The sequence below is a fragment of the Thermobia domestica genome, chromosome 15 (assembly GCF_964235325.1).
Source record: "Thermobia domestica chromosome 15, izTheDome1.hap1.1, whole genome shotgun sequence".
In the NCBI taxonomy this organism is placed as follows: Eukaryota; Metazoa; Arthropoda; class Insecta; order Zygentoma; family Lepismatidae; genus Thermobia; species Thermobia domestica.
The window spans coordinates 44332747-44352857 of NC_137468.1; the positions used below are offsets into that span (position 1 = coordinate 44332747).

The window sequence follows — 20111 nt, forward strand, 5'->3', positions numbered from 1 at the left end:
AAACTCAAAGCTTATATCGCTCGTAAGGGAGTTAACCGAAGGAACTTTTGCGTTAAACTTGTATGAACTATGTAATTACGTCAGTGCGTACTGTTAATAGGTTAAAACTCTTTGAAGTCTTTTTACACACCTACATCTCTTTCTATACAGGAAACAAACAGACAAAAGTTAAGTAGTGACACTAGATAATTTCTCCTGTTTTTTTTTTTTTTTTTTTTTTTTTGTTTAGACGTTGGAAACCCATTCAGAAAAGGCAGGAGTAGGAGGTGATTTTTTGTTTCCTTTCGTACACCGAGTTCTCTGTATATGTATATAACGCCCTCCCGCGACAACTGACAGTAAACATGAGAAGTGTATGGCCACCGCGGGCTGAAGTGATGTTACTGTTAAGGTGCACGATTCAACGAAAGGCGACCTGGCTGCTACGAACCTAGTTGCATCGCCGATCCGTACCGAGCCGTGCCATGTCGGTATCGACGAGCTACAGAGGCTGGAAACTGGTGCTGGTCCAGACGTGCAACGGGAGGCAGACATCCCAGTGAATCTCGCGTGTCGGACATAGTGCATAATATGAAGGATACTAAAAGGGTAAGTACAATTATTATTATTATTATTTATTGTTCATGTAGTCGAGTTTCAATGCTATAATTGACAAATGGGTATTGTTTTTCAAAATCTACGTTCATAATTTGCCCTTGCAATAGGAATATTGAAGCTTTGACATATACACTACTTCTGTTGATTGAGAATAACTCAACTGGATTTTATGTTTAGTGTTTTACGCTAAAATCCTCGAGTTTATGTTGCAGACATCCACACTACCCAATACTATCATAACGCTTCTATCAGTCGTTGGAAATCCATACTTCATTCTGCTGTTTTAAATTAGTTTTATCAACAGTAGGAAACTAAAATACTTCAAGAGGTCTCTACTTTATTTTTAAAATTCGTTATCAACTTTCTATCTAAAATTTTACTTAATAATTTGGGCAAATATTTTATATTTTACAAATTAAAGTTTTTGCGTACACTTGATTATTTTCCTATCAAACAGACTACTGTGGTCATTAACGTTTATGATGTTTAAGACTGATTTCGTGTAAGACAATTTATAATTTATTTTTATTTTCTTGAGATTTCAGCATTTCTTTTGCTCAGCGACGTTATATGTGAACTGGCTCTGCAGTTTAAGGATGGAATCCGAACCACCGTAAAGCTCTCCCACTAGGAATCGAACCCAGAACCACGTGCACCACGCACTAGCTGTCGAAAAACAGAGGGCTACGTTTTAATTGGTAACGTATAGATTGTACTAGAACATTTTTTTATTTGATTCGTGAAAGCATAGTTGCTAAATTGTGTCCTAATTTTATCTTTTTTTTTTGGTTATTACTAAGACATATAAAACTAAATTAAACTAACCTTATACCGGTACCCCAGTACACAGAGTAGTACCACAAGAGTCTTCTTGGCTGAGATGACTCTGGAGGGGGCAAGGGGAGAGCATCCCTGACTGACCTTCCACACACATATATTGTAAGTAAGGTAGGTCAAGTAATATAAACTATTATTGTTCATACATAAAAAAGTGCCTCATTCCAAAAAAAAAAAAAAAAAAAAATCTCTTACCCTCCACTTGCTATCCAAGAAATTAAGGCTGACTGGAATCGTCACTGGTTCTAGAGTTTGACCATTACCTTTTTGAGCGTCTTACATTTTCCATCTATAATGTATTTGACAATATTTCAGCGCCTTTGTGGCTAAATGGTTAGCAACCCTCATTTTACAGCAAGAAGCCAGTGTTCGATTTCTGACGATTCAGATCACACTTATACTACAAATCACTGATGAATTACGGTGGCCTGGGAAGGGGGAGGCAAGCGGGGTGACGCCACCGGGCGCCAAAGTAAAGGAGGCGCAAAGTTCGGGACGAAAAGAGAAAAGAAAAGAAGGAAAGAAAAAAAGAGAGAGGAAAAATTACTTGGAATATTTTCGATCAACAGCAGAAGTTTCCAATCTATTTAATTTGCATGTGCACATATATAAAATAAAAAAAAAGTAATAAAAAGTGTTCAAAATCAAGGAAAAGCAGGTTTTATTTGTTAAAATTGGTTTGCCCTTCGCGCCAACTATGGTGGCGCTTCGCGGCTAGCCTGTCGACATCACTCATATGTACAGGGAGGCGCCGTCGTATACTCTCGCCCCGGGCGCTGATTTTTCACGGCATGGCACTGATTCCGACAGTGGTACCCAATTACTTCAAAGTTGCGTGCAACCTTTTTACTTTTAACGCAAGGTACTGGCCCCCACATATTTATGTTTTAATATCTGTGTAGTAATAGTATGAGAGATACAATAGGTAATAGAAGAAGGAATAGGTAACCATAGGCCTATAAACAACAATTAAATTACAAACAGTTTTTCATATTATGAGCATACAACATACAGTAGCCTACATACACTCAGGAGATTCATGGCGCTATTTATTTATTTTAAAAATATATGAGATATAAATAGGATCTCTAAAGTTTGTTCCACGACCGCTAGGAATCCGCGGACTACAAATTGGGAAATACAGAATTACGGTGTTTTTTTAATGGCAAAACAAATTATAAATGACTCTAAGAGATACCTGTCTGAAATATCTTAAACATTAATGACCACTTAAACTTGTTTGACAGAAATATATGCTCAAGTGTAGCTGAAATAATTTGAGACATATTAAAATAATGGTACCGATCACTAAGGGATAGTTAAAGTATTCAGATACTTTAATTTCTTAAAGAAAAACATTAAAGTTTCCAAAAATATTTTAGCAGATAGAAACATATTTTTCAGGTTTAAATTCATACTGTACCACTTGTAATAAAAATGTCCGTATTTTTAGTAAGTTGATTGTTATATACCCAGCGGCGCAAATTTGCCCTCAACATTGGGGGGGGGAGGGTAAACCGTTCCCATAATCTTTTTTTTTTTTTTTTTTTTTTAAGCGATGTTCAAAATATTTATGAGTTGAAAACAGTGCTGTGGTGAAACGGGGAAGCACAGTTGTCTTCAACATAGGGAGGCGGGCAGATTTGAGGCTTATTCCGGAGGGACAACAAATTCATCTTACCGTACTTTTCTTTGTGACAATCGGACACAAATCATCGTATTTCTACCCGAAAAACACACTTCAAATCAGATTATTGGGGAAGACAGTCCCCCCAGTTCCAAGATTGGAGGGGATATGTTCCCCTCATCCCCCCGGGATTTGTGCCAGTGTATATACCATGATGATATTGATAGGTCTTTGGTACAGCGATAAGGCTATAGAATTGCAATATTACCAACCCTTTTTAAATCAATGGTCTCAAGAATGTATTGTTATTCAGCTAGTACTTACATGTTTAGACAACAGGGAAATCACGAAGGTAAAAATAAATAAATAAATAAAATAAAATAAAAATTAAAGGATTTTTGCTTTAAACTAAGGGTAGAAAAGTTAACTGACGTACTAATTGTTGTATACTATAAGAATTAGTCCATTATGTGACTTCTCTTCTCTTAGTTTGAACCAATAAAATCTTTACCGTTGTGACTCATGAGCTGCTTCTGTTTACTCGTATTTATAAGTACGGGTTGTGGGACCCTTTTTACACCTGAGTTAACAACGATGTATCATATACCTACGAAAACATCCCTTCTCAAGATAATGAGATACGAACTATGAATCTAAGTTAATTAGGGTAGTAACAGGAGCTATCTAAGATTTTTAATTTCTTGTTTTGAATTTTCAAAAGAGAGGGACATAAATCGAATTTACTTTTTTATATATATCTACATACCTACTGACAGTATTTTAACGCTATTTTGGTCACGGTCGTAAGAGCGCCCTACCGTATCCTACGCCGGACAGCTCACGATACATCTGAACAAGTTCCCGAGCGATGACGCTATGAGTGTGCTGACATTGTGTAAACAGACATTACACAGTAGAGTAAACGTGTAGTGTGCGTTGTCGAAACCAAAAATTGATACCAAAATGGAGCAGAGAACGAATATGCTCTTCTGTTTCAAAACTTGGAAACTCAATGAAAAAAAAAATGAAATACTGATCACAGATTGCGAAAAACGTGCTGTCACCTTGAAGTGTATTTATGAGTGGCTTACACGTTCCCTAGAAGGGTACGGTACTGTCGAAGACGTCCCCGAACTGGCCGGCCTGCAAAGTGATAAAACTTTTAACCCAGAATCGTCGTGTGACAATGAGAATTATTAGCGGAAAAAGTGGGAATTGGTCGTGAAACGACTCATCTCATAGTGACGCAGGGTTTGGGCACACAGAAGCTTTGCTCCCCACTCGTGCCCCACACTTTGACGCCGGAACTAATACAACGTCGTCTTGACGCCTGTATAGATCTCATCGACATGGCGGATCGAGACCCAAATTTCCTGAAATCCATCGAGGCGACGTGACCTCATGCCTGAGGTATGACCCCGAAGGCAAGCGTCATAATATGAAGTGGCGGCGTCGAGGGTCGACTAAAAGCAAGAAGGTGCGAAGTGAGAGATCCCCCATCAAGATAATGCTTGTAATATTCTTCGACTCTGAGGGTCACATCCATAAAAAATTTCTCCTGAGAGCACCACATTAAATACCGTTACGTACATGGAAATAATGAAACGTCTACTGCAACAGATCAAGCGGTTTCGCCCCCAGTACGTCAAGCAAGGAACTAGACCCTGCTCCACGACAATGCCCGGCGACGCATTGCTCTTCTGATGCAGCACTTCTTGGTCAACGGGGGAGTTGTATCACTCAACCACATACCTTACTCCTCAGATTTGTCTCCCCGGACTTTTTCTTGTTCCCCAAATTGAATTCAGTCCTGAAAGGATAGAGGTTTTTGGACATCCAACGTAATGTTACGACCGAGCTGATGGCCATCCCTAAAGACGAGTACGCCAGATGCCTTTAGGCATCTGTGATGTGTATGTGGAACTGACTTAAACTATTGTGTTTAACAAAATCGCTTTCTTTTAAGCTCGAAACGTAAACATGACATGAAATTTTAGGAAAGTATTGCTATTTCCACTGCCAGTTTCTCACTTTAGATCGTGTATATTCAGAACGGAGGGGGGTGCACGTGCTCCGGTGCACCCCCTAAAACCGGCCCTATATATATATGCTAAGGACATGTAATTTAATTTTGTACAGTTATCTATACTTAGGAACCCGATAGGGTCACATATAAAAAAGGCCTTTTTAAAGCGAAAATTTCAGAGTATCTCCCGAATTTATGGATCGAAACACATGTATGTATTATTCGAAAAGATAGATTATTCTGAAAGCATTAACCATGAATTTACGATAGTTTTCTAAGAAAAAGTATATATATATATATATATATATATATATATATATATATATATATATATATATATATATATATATATATAGGATGTTTCAAAACAAAGTTGACAATGTTTGGGAGGTAATTCATGACACCAAGATAAGAAAAAGTATAGACCAACCTAGGTGCTTCCTTTCGGAGTTGTAGGCTGCCGAAAATATGAAAAAATGAATTTGAAAGGTCCATAGCTTCGAAACTATGGGAATTATCGTAGTTGGGTCAAGACTTCACCAAGTAACTAATATGTGCCTATCGAAAAATCCATATTTCAGAATCCTGCGGTACTTCCACAACAATTTCTCTAGAGAGGGTTTGGCTATGGGCATATAACTTGAAGTACTCACCAACTACCTCTATACAAATTGTACCGCAGAATTCTGAAACATGGATATTTGGATAGGGCACATACTAGTCCCTAAGTGAAGTCTTGACCCGACTACGGTAGGTGCCATTGTTTTGGAGCTATGAACTTCAAAGTTAATTTTTTCATGTTTTCGGCAGCCTATAACTCCGAAAGGAAGCATTTGTACACCCAGAATGGTCTATACTTTTTGCCTTATCTTGGTGTCAGGGATCACCTCCCAAACGTTGCCGGTGTTGTTTTGAAACACCCTGTATATGTAATATTATCATAGGTCTAAAATGATTTCCGATGTTGGCTGTACAGTAATCTCACTTGTATAAGCCGCATACGTGAATAAGCAACACTTTTAATTTTTGACTACAATTTCAGAAAAATATATTTTATATTGGCGTATGCCGCATATGTTCCAAATAATCTAGAAAGTACATTCCTGCTATCCTTTTATAAGTTTACTTTTCTGCTAGATTATTTGTTATAGTGCTTTTATTAGGTTTAATTTTGTTTGTTAAAATTCTTTTAAGAGATTACTTCTATTTTTTTTTTTTTTTGCAATGTTTTTATTTGATTTCTTTTCTGCTTATTATAATGGATTTATTGCGTTACTTTTCTTTTTTTTTTCGTAACAATGCTTTCATTAGGGGTTACATTTTATTTAGTTTTTGGAAGGCGCTGTGGCTTCCACCTCCGGTGCTTGGGGTCCCTGGTTCGATCACAGCTCGCGTCCAGTGAACTTTGGGGTGTACAAACACCGTGCTTGTGGATTTTCCCGGGGATCTCCCACTTTCTTCATTCCACCATTTCATTCATCTCTCATCATCACTGTCTCCTTTAGCCTAACCGGCATAACCGTGAGACGTTAAACTTAAAGATTTCATTTCATTTTTATTTATTTATTGGATCAAAAAATGCAATGTATGTGAATCAAAAATTTTCTTGTACGCTTTAAATCTGGAGAACTACATATAATGTAGCCAAACCCAATCAATCACTTAACTCAGTATGATGTGCTTATTCCGAAAAAAAAAAAAAAAACTCGATTAAGGGTCCTTTCAAAAATTTTGTGGCCGCTGATCCAAAAAATCCAATATAATTCATTCAATCAAACATTTTCTTGTACGCCCCATATCTGGAGAACTACATACAATGCAATCAAACCCAAACTATCATTTAACTCAGTATGATGTGCTTATTCCGTAAAAAATACGAAAACTCATTTAAGGGCCATTCAAAAATTTTGAGGCTCCTGATCCTAAAAATTCTTTAAAATGTCAAATATATGTTCAAAAATTTTCTTGTAAGCCTTATATCTGGAGATCTACAAAGTGTAGCCTAACCCAAACTCTCAGTATGATGTACTTATTCCGTAGAAAATACGAAAACTCGATTTAGAGGCCGTTCAAAAATTTTGTGGTCCCTGATTCAAAAACTATTTATTGGCCAAAATCACAATCTTTTGATGCATTTTTATCATTCCTAAAATTCGTGTTTACTAATTGTTTTTAGAGTTAACTAACATCAATTACCCGCTTCGCTGGGTTAAATTAAGAAAAATAGTAATATGTTTCGTTAGATAGTCACCTTTTACTATTACTAAAGATCTCCTTGATATTGGTCATTTTCGATGATTTTTATATATTCCCTCTCCTCCCCATGTTGAGGGCCACGGCATCGGAAGTGTCATTGCTCATCTTAGCGACCCCGAAAAGTATGAAATCGACACTGATATTGGTTATTTTGAATATATATTCTCCTCCCACAATTTTTGTGGGGTTGAATTTGAATTTAAATAGCATCAAAAGTGTCACTGTTCATCTCAGCGATATCTAAAACTATAGATTCGACACTGATATCGGTCATTTTCGATCATTTGTAAATGTCTTTCACCCTCCTTTAAGCTACATCGTCAAAGTGATATGAGAAAAATGATCTCATGTTCGAACTTCATCTAGGTTGAAAATTTGATTGAGATCGGTTCAGTGGTTCAAGCGCTATTAAGTTTTATTTATTTTTATATATCTCCCCCTACTACCTCCCCCATTAAATTCTATCGTCAAAGTGAATAGATAAATACCATCCCAGGTCCGAACCTCATCTATGTTGAAGATTTGATCGAGATCGCTCAGGTGGTTTAAGAGTGAAGTTACATAGACAGTCCCTTTCATTTTTTTTACATATATCTCCGCCTTCCCCTCCCCTACATTGCATCGTCAAAGTTAAATGACAAAAATTATCCTAAGCCCGAACGTCATCTATATTGAAAATTTGATCGAGATCGGTTGGGTGGTTCAAGAGTTATTAAGTTTTATATATTTTTATATATCTGTCCCCTCTCCTTCCCCTCCCTTAAGTTCTACCGTCAAAGTGATATGATAAAAAATCACTCCAGGTACGAACTTCATCCATATTGAAAATTTGATTAAGATCGATCCTGTAGTTAAATGATTCGAAAGTATTGAGCTAGGAGCCGCCAGTCTCAATAGGAGAGCCTACGTTTGTTTGTAAAGATTATGTCCTTGAAACATCTTGAAAAAATCGCCGCTGTATCTTTGTTCAGTAGAGAATGACAGTCAAATGAGTGAAGACCTGTGCTAGGTGGACTAGTGATTCTGTAAAATAGGGTTCATAACAGATTAATGACCGAGAAATCAGCTTCGGGGACATATGAACGTTAAAAAAAAAATAAAAAAAAAAATAAAAAAAAAATAAAGGCAAGGAGGATAAATGTTAATCGGTCATCTAGCACATCAGGTTCAAATAGGTCAGGATTCAGCGGAAGGTGACTCCCTAGTCCAGCCGACCTTCCACTTCAAAAACCATTGATAACATTGCGAAAGTTCGGGATTTAGTGTGCCCTGACCATAGAATTAAACTACGATGAACTAAGTTTAAGTTACTATACGGTTGAGTCAATTTTAAATGAAGATTTGAACAAGAATCGTGTGTTCGCGAAATTTAGTCCGAATTGTTGTCAAACCACCAGAAACAACACCGACTTGAAGTGTTTCAAGTACTGCTTACCTATGATGAAACTCACCCAAATTTGTTAAGTAGAATAATTAAAAGCGATAACTCATGTAATTATGGATATAATTCAGAAACAAAGGCACTATCATTGCAGTGGAAGGGTTCAAGTTCTTCACGACCGTAAAAAAAGCACGGCAAAGTCGGTCGAATGTGAAGACAATATTCGTATAATTTACTGTTTACAATATTCTGTTTACACTTGTAATAAAACAAGACTGTGAAATTGTCGCTAATCGGAGTTTGAATTTTTACGGTCAATCACTCAAGCACCACTCTGTTGCAATAACGGTGGATCTGACTTTTACGATATAAAATGGTAAAGTATCTCATTGTGGAAATTGAAGCACTTCGGGGGGGGGGGATTAGTGTGTGCCTAAAATATACTTGTAGTAGGAGAGTATTCTTGCAAATGTTAATTTCTCAACGCATTCCAAAAGAAACTTCTATTTGCAGGAAAATACCCCTGTAAAATATGGAAAAGTTATGATTTCTTAGTTCACAGTATTTTTCTCACAAAAGATTTGAAAAATCAGTTTTTCATAGTGTATAAAGGTGCTCGGGTACCCTCTATGAGAGCATCTCCACAAAGTAGGCTCATAATTGTAAATTGTGTAATCACTAAAACACCACGTTAAATTTAAGTTACAAATATGCATAATTGCAATTATTATGAATATTTATTCAAAGTAGTTTACCTTCTAGTTTATAAAAAGGAAAGAAGAAACTTATTAAAAATTATGTACAAAGTTGAATAACACAAATAAGCCATTAGTAATACAAGTATACATTTTCCGTAACTCGTAATTTGCCACCTTAAAACAAATCTGAAATCGGGTTCCTTTCCTGTTGGCTTTCAGAACTTTTTTCGTGGTATATCATCCGCAGCGGAATGATGTCCATCCTTCAGCCAAGAAATAACTAGCTCGTCTACTTTGAGTTTGTCTAGCGGTGGGCCATTAATATTGATGAACAAGAAGTTAGAGCACTTAGTCTATTTCTAATATCAGTCATCTGTAAATTCATAAGGGGAAATCCCCGTTCGCACTCTGTCGTGGAAATTGGTAATACTTCTACCCGACGTAGAAGTTTCTGCAACTCCTCATCGACAGTCTGCTTGTTAGAATTAAGTTTGATAACAATTTTTCTCGGTCAGTTTTAACATACTCAGCAAGCAGTATCACTTCTCTATCACCATACAACATCTTTTCCATATTGATCATGTCAGTTGGCAATGTCGACTCATGGAGAACAGAAACTTTATCTACCACACCTTCAATAGAGAATCTTGCGCATGAATTGTCAATTAAAGCCTGACAAACTCATGATTTCTTATTTGTTTATAAATGTGATTTTTGTAACTACACATGAAGGTTTGATGTCATTACCAAGTTACCCCTCTAGAAAGCAAAAGGGGACGAGGCTCTGGGAATTTCCCTCTTTCTTCCCCTTCAATTACCACACTACTGGGGTTTGTCATGGGTCAAATTACGATGAATTTCAATTAAATTATGTTGGATTATCGACACTTTTCAGTGGAAAAAAGGATGAAATTTGAAAGTCCCAAATCAAGGTAAGTAGACCAAGGTAAAGAAAAAAATAGTGTAAAATTGTCCATATAATTATGCGTACAATCCAAACTTAAAATTTCCGTGTGATTAAGCTTACAGTACAAATTTTATGTCAATTTTTCTCACAACTTTATGGGTTGATTGCCCTGTACTGTAAATGCTCCATATAATAAACATAAGCTTCAGCAATTATTATAGTAGAAAGCAATGTTTATATGAAGCGAAGCACTGTATTTCTTGTTTCTGATTTTTTTCTCAACTAGTATCGATCGTTTCGATTATTTTTACAAACCAACTCACTACTAATTTTCCATATATAGAAAGTGCTCCCCTCATAAAAGAGAATTTTAAAAAAATGCTAGGACACATTCTGTTTATTTTCAATAAAAAGTTAATACACCGTATTTCAGCTTCGTAAGTTTAACGGCTTGCGAGATATTCAATTTTATTTCGCAAAAATTCGGATTCCCACTACCTCCTTAGGATATGTATTATAATGAAAGCGATATAACATCCCAGTTTGGATTAAGGATTAAGTATATACCAAAAGTCATTTCATTTGACTTTGCAATTTGGCCGTGATGATAAGACACACATAGTTACATTCAATTTTATATAATAAGTTATATATTACAGTGATACAAAAATGTATTTTTTCCAGTAGTTAGCCCTTCTAAAAACTCACATTCCTCGAAAGTCAAGTAGTAGTATAAGTCCTGTTGCTATTATTACAATTACAAATATTAATATCCAAAAGTGCCTGAAGTTCTGTTTTCACTTACAATTAGATATACTCACCTCAGGTAAGTACGGTAAACAGAAACACATGGAAAAAGAAGAGAAATGGAGATCTTGAAAGTAAAACGCAGACAAATTCACCAGTCTTCAGAAGATACTGTCTACAATGCAGTGATCAGAGTGAGTCGGTGGGTCGCAGTGAGTCATGATGGGTGGTGGGTCGCAGTGGGTCACACGGTTGACCCACGACCCATTGACCCACTCAGAAAACTTGACTCACTGACCCACCGACCCACTGACCCACTCCATCATTCACTTGTTCTAATCATCGTCTCCTTTAGCCTAACAGGCATAAAGTTTTACATTAAACACAAAGATTTCATTTTACTTAAAGTTCCCCATGTACCGGACGAACTAGGAAAATATTCTAAGTAATAAGTTCTAAAATAAAGCTACACCAAAGGATGGAGCTTCTCTTATAAAATACCAATTTTGAAGCCAGTAGGAGCCATTAAAAAAAGAGATAAGAGGTATTTAATGGTTTTTGAATTTGTACATCTTTTTTTAATCTTCACCAAGTACCCGAAATGTCAGCGAAAAACTATAAATAGCCTTGATATAATAATAAAAATTATAAATTCCCTTCTAGTTATATAGAAGTACACTAAGACAATGATTTGTGTAAACAACAGGCTAACAAATAAACACTGAGCTTTATATATATATATATATATATATATATATATATATATATATATATATATATATATATATATATATATATGAGCATTAATTGACTAACTCAGGTAAATATTTACACTTTATGCTTCTCTTTGTGGAGAAAGATTCCTCACACTTCATTCTAAACAAATGTAAATATTGAGAATAAGGCATTTGCAGATTTTATTATAATTTACGACACGCACGTTTCTATTCGTTCAATTTACTGTTCTTTCACCGTTCTTTTTGGATTCAAACAGTTCCAGTTATAGCTATCATATAAGTTCCTTTACAATTCATTAATCAGGTTATTTACTCCCAATCTTTGTAGATTCTTTAGTTATCATTATTAATATTAATTTCCTTTGGTACTCCGATGACAACAGTTAAAGTAATAATCATCATTAAACGTGCTTTTATGTGATAGTTTCCATGAAGGATATTACATCGATTTTTACCAGAAAATAGTTTTTGATGTGATGAAAGTACCTAACGTAGAGGTAAGACCAGATTTATTCGTGAAATGGGAGATTCAAATTATGGAGGTCAGCAATATTGTCAAAGAATAGACTTGCGGATGGATTTATTATAAAGAGTTGTAAATTCGAAATTTTAGTTAAGGTAATCTTTAAATTGTATTTTTTTAAACTACTTGTTGAGCAAAACAATACGTTTATCGTAAAAACAAAAATATTAACGTGTAGCAGTTTCGCCAACTACAAACTTGGGCTTCATGAGACACTATGAATACACAAGTAGTGACAGAATTAATATATAAGAGAGCGAAAAAATCCACTAATTCTGATTGGTTACTCAAATCTACAACAACCAACCCCCTTATACCACACACCAAAACAAAATCAGAAACAATGTTTCTGTTTCTATACAGTAGAACGTCGATAATCCGAACGTCAAAAATCCGAACGCGGTCACGAGAAGCTTTTTACATTTTGTCTTAGCGCTAGCGATACACAAGCTTGTGTGAAGTCAGTGTTTTTACAAATGCTCATTCATATGTAATTTTTTGTTATACATATTTTTATTTTCATTTTCCCTTAGACCTATACAAGTTAAGTTTTAAGTGTGAGTTACAAGAACAGTGTAATTTAGTGTACGAGCAGGTTCTTCAGAAACATGAAATGTAAGTAGCCTTTCGTACGGTATTGTAATTACTGTATGTACTGTATAACCACTGTGTCGATAAAAGTGCATACCGTACAGTATATTTAAACCTAAATGACATTTTCTTGGTCATTTTCGAAAATCCAAACAATTTGAAAATCCGAACTACCTGTGGTCCCAATTAGTTCGGATTATCGACATCCTACTGTATTTTGTTTCTCTTTTTATATTTTGTTTCTGTTTTTATATTTTGGAGTGTGGTGTAAGGGGATTGACTGTTGTAATTTTGAGTAACCAATCAGAATTCGTGAATTCTTTCGCTATCTCTTATATTAAATTTGTTACTACTTGTGTATTCATACTGTTTGATGAAGCCGAAGTGGGTAGTTGGCGAAACTCCACTAAATGTATTGTTTTTCTCAACGAGTATTTTAAATCAAATTTACGCATACTAAAAGCAAAACTTGAACAATGGAAAACATTTTTGTATTTTGTTATTATATATATATATATATATATATATATATATATATATATATATATATATATATATATATATATATATATATATATATATATATATATATCTGTTTTCGTTGGAATAATTTTGTTTATTTTTTGTCGTAATGCTTAATTAGGCTGATTACAGTACATGCTTATCATGCAGACATTAGTATGCTTTCTGGAGCATATCTTTCAATATAAAACACGGTTAAATTGGGTTGGTTTATTCTTGTTTTGCACATAAACTGTACCAGAAAGAAAGAATTTAAATTCTAAGGGATATCCACAATATGTAAATTTATCGGTTAGTAGTTAACTGTCTATTGCCTAATGGTGTTCCGATTCATTGCTCCGATTACTGTGAGTACATTACCTGATTCTTCACTTACTAAAATCACTTGTAACCTAGGCAGTGAATCGGAACATTGACTCATGTATACCATGAGCTATAGGATTAGGAATTAGATTTCTAGGCTGTTGGCATCTAAGGCCATTTATCCCGTCACGCACATGAGGGATCACGTCCCTCGGCGAGCACACTATCCAATGAAAAGGAAGGAAGAAAGGATGGGGGAAGGAAGGAAGCGGCCTGGTACCATTATGTTAAGTACCATTCCGGCATTTGCTTGGATGTGAACGAGGGAAACCAAGGAAAACCCTCACTTAAGATAGCTGGCCTGAAAAAGCTGTTGTACTTTTTCAACGAATGTCCCCACCGGGAATCGAACCCATTAAAGGCGAGACCATAAACTATAGTTTCTCATATTTGCACAGTTAACTAAAACCGTCAGATTCTCAACAGAATAAAACTAAATAATTTGTTAATAATTTTTGTAGTCACGATTGCGCAACTCGGGCTTTTCAGCGTAATAACTTTTGCACCACATGTGTATAAGCAACTAAAAAGTATTGCTCTTCTTTCTAAACATATATTTCAGCTTAACTTACCAGGTTAACTTCTAAAATCAACTTTCTATTTGTGGATTTTTACGTTTATTAAACAGAAATTATATTTTGAAAAGTTTCTTTTTATACATACAGTAGGCAGATATCGAAAACTTTACCATGATTTATATTTCAATAACATGGACAGAGGCAGGGCTAACAGTGCGTAGCAGCTTCATTGTTTACACGCTTGTAGTTCAAAAGTTATTACGCTGCAATGCCCGGGTTGTGCGATTTTGCGGACGTCTGACTTGAAACGCCATCGAAATGTTGTGGTATATTAAGTGCACCGTGAGCTGAAAACGTTTAGGGAGTACTGTGCTTTAACATTTGTCAGGGGCTGAGGTCTGTGTGGTAAAATTGGAATGTTAATGAGATATAGGGCTATAATACTGTGGACATGGAAGCTTCAGGTTGTATTGGACTTGTAACTTTTTAACAGATTTAGCTTTAACAAGATGTGATTGCTATGTCTGTGTTAAAAGTGAAGCCTCTTATTTTCATGCCATACCTAAGTATCTTCAACTTGAATATTTAATTTTGAAAAAAGAATTTCGATCAGGCTATACTTCCACGTTATAGTGGAAGGAAAAGCATTGCTTGTGTTTTTCTGCTGTTGAAAGCCAGACATAAACGGTTGCCAGACTATCACAAAAATTGCGCTCGATTGCGTTTAGCGGGAAAATCTAGATCTCCAAGATGTTCCACTTAGCGGGGATTGTCCCACATTTACATAATACATAATACGTATGTCACCACAAGAATTGTTCGGAACTCCAAATGTCCTGGTTTTTCTCTCCAAGACATAAATTAATATCATTCATGCTATGTTACAAAAAATACCGCTTTCGTTAGTTATTGATACTCAATTGGTTGAAATAATCGTTTCTCTGTCATCCACTTTTAATAATGTTGATCTATTAATTTTGAGATTTCAGCAAGAAGCAAGTGCATAGCTATGAAGATACGCTAAATTTGTATAAGGTATCCGAAGTTTTAGTCTAGAATTAGGGGAGCTTTAATGTCTTAAGTTATTAACCATATAATTTAATGACTAATGAAAATGATGTTACTATGATATTGTTAGCATGACAACCAACACAATTTTATGTACAATTTCACTAAATACAATGTGCTTTCTGAAAATTATCTACAAAATTAGAACATACGTGTAAAGTAGCTTAAAATTCACTGGCAGTTTTATTAGTTACTAAACAATCCCTAATACTTTGTGGTTGATAAATTATTACAATTTTATTGAAAACTCACTAAACATAGATGCATTAGTCTCATCTACTGGTACTAAAGGAAAACAACCGCTTCAGCAATCAAGATCAGATTTTGTGGGCAAAACTTAGTCGTCCATCTGACGACTCATTTTCGATCAGAAGGTGCTGAAAAGTGAAAACTGAAATCTATACTGCGATTTACATCTGATTCGAACCTTACAAACTGTCTTTTTGTTTGTTATTTGTTATTGTGTTAACCCCTAAAAAATAATGGAAAATGTATTTTCGCGTGCTCGAATGTGCTGCGAGAGCAATAGTTCGGATTCCACCAGAACGTAGTTATATACATACTGTACATAAAATCTACAGACACGCTCCCAGATTTTTTTTGTTGGAAATGGGGGGGGGGTCAAAGTTTGGGGGAGTTCTAATACTACGAGTACAAGAAACTTCATCTATATAGTATTGAATCAATGTTATTCTGCACTCAAAGAGACGATAAGTAATATTTTAAAGTAATTACTGTCACCAATATTTTCAGAAAATATTAAAGAACTAGATTGCTTTTTATAAGAAAAGAAAGAGTACAGATGCACTTACAAAACTTAAGAGTTGTTCTACAACATCAAGAACCGAGTCTTTAATTTTAAAAATTGTAACTTTTGGCACTGTCTTTGGGTTGATTTCAAATATAAGAACTATAAATTTTAGTAAGAAACAACTAAAAAAATCGAAATGAAATGGAAATTTGTTTCTGAGTTGTTGCGCGAAATAAAACGAAATGAAATGTTTAACGTTCCATGAGTAGGCCTTAATGTTTAATGAAAGTTAATGATTGTTTAAAAATTGATGGAATGACACAATAACCCCAAGAAAACCCGCTGACATGGTCTTGTTCATCACAAACTCATATTGTATTGGATTGAACCAGGGAATCCCTCGTCCTAATTTTTTCCTTGAGAATTCTAGTAATTTTCCTCTGCATCTATTTGTCCATTGTGACCATATCGGGGAAACTGACGCCAATCAACGTGAGTTAGCAGTCTCATAAATCAGATGCATGTAGTATTGAACACTAATTACATGGATACATTTAGCTGAAAGTAGCAACACTGCTCGCAGTCATTTGTTATGTCTGTAAAGTCCAGATAGATGTGAAGAGAGCACTCATCGGAGTTTTAATCGGACGGGCAAACAATGGTAAAATGTGAACTCACTCTTTTATACTACTTTTCTTTCAACCGCGTACTGTTTATAAGCTGTGTAACAAATCTTTCGATTGTCAATTTCGGTTTAAAAAACTAGCTGAACCTGTGCTATTTACACAGCGCACAGTTCTAATACGAGCGTGAATCTGCTTCCCACTTCTTACTATATCTGTGTACGTCCCTTTATGAACATAAGTAAAGGACAGGAAGACTCTCAAAGGGAGGTACGGTAATTTCTATAGAAAAACATATAAATGTACTATTTTAATATATATAAACTTGGGGTGAGTTTGGGTAAACTTTTATAAGTGATAGATAATACCGAACGCAATTCTTTTTCTCTTATAATTCTACATCCGAGTACGCCTCATTGTGGATACACAAGCCTTCGAAGTTACCAGCTTGCAATAGGTTTTGTCATTCAGATTAAAGCAAAGCGCCTAAAATGTCCGTCAACCCGCTATACAAAGCTTCTCTACTGGTTGCCTTTCACCAGGATATCAACCTTAACGTCCTAGTGAAAATATTAAACTAATAGTCAAAACGACGCCTAAAATGTGGAATAGAAAAATAAATACAAGTTCTCTCTCTCTCTTTTTTTTATTATTATTATAAGAACTGACAAATCTACACAAAGTTTGGAATCGACCAGCGAAAACACTTCTAGCACTTGTGGTTTTCGATATCCCATTGTCGAAAGGATTGACCACAAACATATAAACTTTTCTTGACTACAAACATACAAATATAGCATTTTAATATATAGATAACAATCGAATGTTTTCCATAAGTGATGCCAGAGAATTTATCTTCGACTTCAATGTGAAAATTAGGAAATATCTCACTAACGGAAACTTCCGTATCTTCCTTTTGTGAAAAGTAGAGTAATCAATTTAGAGTTTCAAGAGCACTTGGTGATGGTCCAATAGGTAGCGCGAATACCATTGGTGAACAAGATCCAGGGCTTGATTAATGGCCAAAGAGGATGGAACATATTAGGGTGGTTCGAATCCTACTTTAAATTGTAGGCCCATGCCTTATATAGCGTCGGCTCAAAACTGTCGCTACTCTTTAACAAACAAAAAGACTACATTTTTTATAAAAAGAAAAACGAAATGATAGTCCTTGTCCTAGATTGGAGATGCCTATAGCGCAGTCACATGTTCCGGCGATACATTTTTTTTTTTTTTTTTTTGCTTTATTCAGTATAAGGTAGCGTATCTACGAATTTTGTACAGATACTTTGGGACACTACATATATATATATATATATATATATATATATATATATATATATATATATATATATATATAATCAATATTATATATTATTCTTTATCAACATTGTCCCTTTTTGATGTTCCTAACATTTATATCCTTTTGACGAACCGACTTTAATAATGTGCTCGTGCTAAAAATCAGTTATCTACAGTTATTTTGGATGGCTGCGAAAAGGAAATATTTTTTATACCATTTCCACAACGATAAAGCTTCACTACGTACATGTACTGTACATGCGGAAAAGAAACGGGGAACGAGATAGGAATATTACTTAAACAGTGTAAAATGATGCCTGTGGCGAGGTTGATCGGTTTGTTGGTTAGGCAATATGAACCAGCCTGTCCCGGATTCGATTCCGGAAAGAGGAAGGAGAACTAGATAGAGAGTAGCGAACCAAAAAGGAAGAGAGAGAGAGAGAGAGAGAGAGAGAGAGAGAGAGAGAGAGAGGAAGCTATCGCAGACTGTGCAAAAGCGAGTGAACGGCAGTGTTCTATCGATCGACGGAGAAGATGCGTCCGTTCTCTGTCTCTTTACTCTGGTCCAGATGCTGTGATCTCTTCCCTTCATTTATCCAAATAAAAAATTCTCCCCCAGAAAACAAAGAGAGAAAACTTTCATTTCTTCTGTTCTATCTTTGTCAAATAAAGCAAAATAAACAAAAAAAGGTATAATAACGAAATGAAGGAAATAATAGTCACTTCTTTTCCCATTATGAATTTTTCTTTCGCTGTTTGCTGTAGGGAGTCTGGGATGGATACAGCGTCGTTGGGAAGTGGATAATAGAAGCAAATTCTTGTTTATATCTTTCTTAATCTTGATTTTATATCCTTCTTATATATATATATATATATATATATATATATATATATATATATAGATAGATAGATAGATAGATAGATAGATAGATAGATAGATAGATAGGGTGAGTCAAAATAAGTGTTACAAGCTAACATCTCGCGAACTATACATCAAATAAGAAAAATGTTAAGAGTCAATGTACAATACAGAGAGGCCTAAAAATGGGTCAAACGCGAGGTTCCCACCGCCCTCCATATTTGGGGGAGGGGGGTGTACGTGAAATTTTGAAATGAGAATATAGGTCGAGTGATACCTCGTTTGAAAGAGCTTGGAAAATTGAATAATTTTTGTAGGGAACAATTTTTGATATAGGCACCGTTTTCAAGATGGGCCCAAAAAATTTTCGTGTATCAGATAAAATTTCCAGTACTTATAAATCACAAACGGTTGAGTAGAAAACAATGAACAAAAAATAAAAAGGAAAAAGCCATAGGCAGCGTGGAATAGTGTTGTCGCGGTGTCCTCAGGGCGCCCATCATGTGGTCCCGGGACCAACTTGAAAATTTCAAATGGGAATATAGGTCGAGTGATATACCTTGTTTGATAGATCGTGGAAAACCAAACAACTTAGTACGAAATTTGTTTTGATTTCGGGCAAGCCTGTTTTAAAATGAGGTTTGTAGAACATTTTGATAGCATGATTAGTATTCTGAAGAACATTACGTGAACAATGTATTGCATGTGTTTTGTTATTGAAATTCAGTATTTGTGAAATCTTTGATGTATCTTGAAAACAGACAATATCAGCTTGCTTTCTCCCCTTTACAATAAAAGAAAAAAAAGCAAGCAACAAATCACTTAGAAATATTGATTATCATTACGTTTATCGTATTATATCTAGGTAAAATTAAAGTGTAAAAATAAAAAAAAAAATTATAAAGCATCTTTATATATATCGTCGCATGAGAACCAGAGAAACTTAACCCCATTTTCGTAGGTTTACAGGCGAGAGGACAAAAGTATTATTTACTTAGAAAGATGTGTTTTTAATGAGATGGTAATTGAGCAATATTACAACAAATGATCGGGGGAAAAAATGGTGTTCCGTTCCATTTACACCAAGTGGGGCTATCAATATTATGTTTCATTTACACCAAGTGGGGCTATCAATATTATGTTCCATTTACTCCAAGTGGGGCTATCAATATTATGTT

At 35.2% G+C, this 20111-nt stretch overlaps 1 protein-coding gene across 1 annotated transcript in view; it reads left to right on the plus strand.

Annotated features, from left to right (window-relative positions):
• The first annotated feature begins 490 nt into the window (after window positions 1-490).
• The window catches only part of LOC145671015 (uncharacterized), a 691049-nt gene continuing 671428 nt past the window's right edge, over window positions 491-20111 (plus strand). The window contains exon 1 of the mRNA XM_081739659.1: window positions 491-588. The gene's annotated coding sequence lies outside the window, so the exon portion shown is untranslated. The remainder of the gene's footprint in view (window positions 589-20111) is intronic.